At 36.6% G+C, this 4,317-nt stretch overlaps 1 non-coding gene across 1 annotated transcript; it reads left to right on the top strand.

Moving 5' to 3' along the window:
* Positions 1–1,286: 1,286 nt before the first annotated feature.
* LOC120589668 (5S ribosomal RNA) lies at positions 1,287–1,405 on the top strand. Its single transcript, XR_005649553.1, has one exon. It is a non-coding gene; the product is annotated as a 5S ribosomal RNA (ribosomal RNA).
* Positions 1,406–4,317: the final 2,912 nt, after the last annotated feature.

Genomic DNA, 4,317 nt, shown 5'->3' with positions numbered 1-4,317 from the left:
GCATGAATAAAGAATAGCACTTTTCAACAAATGGTGCTGAGACAACTAGATATCCACATGCAAAAGAATAAAAGTTGACCCCTATTTTGTACTACATACAAAAATTAACTCAAATGCTAAGTGAAAGAAGCCAGGCATAAAAGGTATGATTCCATTTATATAAAATATTCCAAATAGGCAAATCTATAGAGACATAAACTAGAAAACTTTTTGCCTGGAACTGGGAGGAGAAGGTGAGGGGAGTGGAGAGTGACTGTTAATGAGCATGGATTTCTTTATGGGGTGATGAAAATGTTCTAAAACTAATTTGATTGATGGTAGCACAATTTAGTGAATATACTAAAAATCATTGAATTATACACTTTAAATAAGTGAATTATATGGGATGTTAATTATATCTCAACAAAACTGTTATTAAAAAAAAAACAGCTCCTAGCAAAACCACACCCATAGACAACATCGACCTCAAAACCAAGGTAGAGAGGATAGTGATTACCATGGAGTGTGGCTGTAACTGCAAAGGGGCATAAAGAGTACTTCTGGAGAGCTGGTAATATTGTTTCCTGATGTGGAAGCTGGTTCCATGGTATGCTCACTTGGCAAATTCATTTAGTTGTACACTTATTACTTTGTATTTTTTGTATGTATGCTTTACTTCAATAAAAGACACATGGCACAAAGAGACAAAAATATGGAAAGTATAAAAAAGTAGTTAAGAGTCATGGAAGATAGAATGAGATCTAACATGCATTTAATAATATGAAAGAAGAATATAGAGAATTTGAGAAAGGCATTTTTTCCCAGAACAAATGTAAGGCATAAATCCTCAAACGCAGTAGGGACAATGAATCTTGAACAAACTAAATGAAAAGAAATTCACTCTTAGACATATTTGCATATTCAAATTCATATTTGTATTGTATTAAAAAATAACATAATTTACCATCTTAACCATTTTTCAGTGTACAAGTACAGTAGGGTTAACTATATGCACATTGCTATGTAACAGATCTCTAGAATTTTGCATCTTGATAAACTGAAAGTCTATACCCACTAAACAATTCTTTTCCCCCTTTCCCTAGCCCCTGACAACCACCATTCTATTTTCTATTTCTCAGAGTTTGACTACTTTAGAGACCTCATATATGTATCTAAAGAATAAGGAATTAAATACATATTTTTTATTCTTTTATTCATTCTTTACAATTATAGCATTATATCAATTTTTAAAATGTGCAGTAAAGGTAGCAAAACAAAAATATTTGTTGTTAAAAAATGGCTATGAGGTCTATGGTCATGCCACCCTGAATGTGCCTGATCTCGTCTGATCTCAGAAGCTAAGCAGGGTTGGACCTAGTTAGTACTTGGATGGGAGACCACCTAGGAAGACCAGGTGCTATAGGCATAAAAAAAAAAAGGCCATGAGTTACATAGGGTTCAGAACTGTTGAGTCCCATATGAATCTAACTGACCCATATCCATATCATTCCACTCTAGTAACCTTATGAAAATACTAAGTCATCACTTAACATATGATAAACTTTCCTGCCCTATGCCAAGTCTTATACCCTTGCTTCCATCTAAACTAGCTTTATAGTTTCTCTCTAGCCTTCATGGCCTAGTTTAGTGGCACCTCTTCCTGAAGCATTCATTGTCCATAGCTGTCATTTGGCAATTAATCATGCACTCTTTTGAGATAGAAGTGTTGTGTTTTTACTTAATATTGTGTGAATACGTTCTCTCTCCAGCTGTAATCTCACAAATTTTTCTGTCTCCCACAAGGCTTTAGGAATATTTTGGGCAGTTAATAAATATTTGTTGATTGCCTGAAACAGCTACTTGCAAAATGAACTTAATTCCAATAATAAAAACTAAAGAGCTTTATTTCTGTTTCATTTAGCAGCCAAAGAATCTGCTGATTCTATGTGTTTAGGTAGTGCAAATTCTAGAATAGCTTTCTCTCTGCTGAACATCAGTGAGCTCAAAAGAGACGAAAGGGAGTAAAAACTGGAGCTAAATCCTTTAAACATTGTGCTTATTCCAAGTCACAGCAAAATGGCCATCACTCCATTCAAGAACTCACTATTAAATAACATAAAACTACATTCTGTTTTTGGTAAACCAGATTTCCCTATTAACAATATTTATAAATGTAAACTGTAAAATTTGTCAATATTTCCTTGTATCTTCCTTTTTAAGAAGCATATGGTTGGTGGCATCAGGTATTTACCTTAATTGTAGACACAAACCCATTAAAATTGTTAACCCACAAACTCTATTTTAACCTGGAACTCTATCCCATGATGAAAAAACTGCCCTTGTCTGCATAGCTTACCTTCTCTAAAATTTGAGTGTCCTCTGAAACTATTCATTTCCCTCTGGTGTTCAGGGCAGGGAATAGGTTCAGCACTCTTCACTCTCTCCAAATGCAGCATCCAAAATGTTATCTTCGCCTTTTCAGGAACACGACTCTCCTCTGGCATCTCTGTCCATCCCGCCATCACTGTCCCTAAGCTTCCTTACCAGTATCGTCTAACGACCTCTGGGTTAACAATCTGCACATTTTCTGAAGACTCTGACACTTGCTACCACTCTTCCACCCCACCCCAAGCTCTGACATCTTGCTGAGTAGTTTTAAGGCCCATGTGAATCACCCATCTAATATCTTAGCATTTTATCCTAATCCCTTAAGCTGCTCAACCTCATCCTTACCTCCTTACCATTGCTTCACTGTGGCTTCCTCTGAGTTGAGAATGTCTTGCATCCATTCTATCTCTAAATCTCTTTTTTTCCCCTAAAACTCTTAAACAGTGCACTCTTCTCTCTCTCTCTCTCTCTCTCTCTCTCTCTCTCTCTCAATTCACACAACATAAATATAATCATTTTAATATGTGAAATTCAGTGGCCTTGAGTAGATTCACAATGTTGTGCAACTATGACCTATATTAAGTTCCAGTTTTCATTATCCCAAAAGGAAAACCCTTGTCCATTAAGTAGTTACTTTTTATTGCCTGCCTCCCCACCCCATTACCTGGCAATCACCAATTTGTCTTCTATCTTTGTAGATTTACCTTTTTTGGATTTTTCATGTAAATTGTATCATACAATATGTGCCTTTTGTGTCTGGCTTCTTTTATTTAGCATAATGTTTTTGAGGTTTTATCCACATTGTAGGACATATCGGTACTTCATTTTTATATTCATTTTCTTGTGGTACCATTACAAAATATCACAGATTGTGTATCTGAGGAACATAAATGCATTATCTCTTGGTTATGGACTCCAAAAGTTTCAGATCAAGGTGCTGACGGGGGTCACTCTGAGGCCACTCTTCTTGGCTTGCTGATGGCTGCCCTCTTACTGCCTCTTCATATGGCTGCCCCTCTGTGCTCACACATGCCCCTAGTATCTCTTTCCCGTAAGAACTCTAGTCACATTGGATTAGGGCCCCACTCTAATCCATTTTAATGCAGTCACCTCTTTAAAGACCGTATTTCCCAATACTGTAACACTCTGAGGTACTAGGGTTTGGGACTTCAATATCTCAATTTGAGGGGGCACGATTCAATCCATAACAATTCCCTTTTATGGCTGAATAATATTCCGTTGTAGATATATTCCCACTCATCTCCTGATGGACGTTTGGGTTGTTTTCACCTTTTGACTACTATGAATAGTGGTTCTATGAACATTCAGATACTAGACTTTGGTTGAGTACCTGTTTTCAATTCTCTTTGATATACACCAGGAGTTGAATTTCTGGATCATGTGGTAATTCTACGTTTAACTTTTTGAAGAACAACCAACTGTTTAGTCCACTTAAATGTAACATATCCAAAATTATGATTATTCTCATCGCCCTTATATTTATTTATTTATTTTATTGATCCAGCCAGAGTTTATTGAGCTTCTACTGTGTACCAATCACAGTTCTCAGTCCTAGGGACACATAGTGAACAAGACAGAAACAGTTCCTACTCTTATGGAGTTTGCATCCTAACAGGAGATGGGCAATGAGGAGGAAACAAGTAAATAAACAAGATAAATTTAAATACTAAAAAGTACTGTAAATAAGATAAAAAGATGGAGGATGATGGGAGATTGGGGATAGACTTTTTTAGCTTGAGTGCTCATGGAAGGCTTCTTTGGGGAGTTGATATTTGCACAGATACCTGAGAGAGAAGAAAGATGAAGCCAGGGGAAGGTGTGTGGGGAAGGATGTGAATGGAATGAAGAGAAAATAGGGTGGGAGAAAATTGACATAATCAGTGTAGTTTCAGGCATGGAGAAGGAGCACAGAAGCCCTGAGATGGAATG

The sequence above is a fragment of the Pteropus medius genome, unplaced genomic scaffold (assembly GCF_902729225.1).
Source record: "Pteropus medius unplaced genomic scaffold, Ma_sr-lr_union100, whole genome shotgun sequence".
In the NCBI taxonomy this organism is placed as follows: Eukaryota; Metazoa; Chordata; class Mammalia; order Chiroptera; family Pteropodidae; genus Pteropus; species Pteropus medius.
The sequence above is the reverse complement of the archived record's forward strand: the minus strand, read 5'-3'. Positions and strand labels throughout refer to the sequence as shown.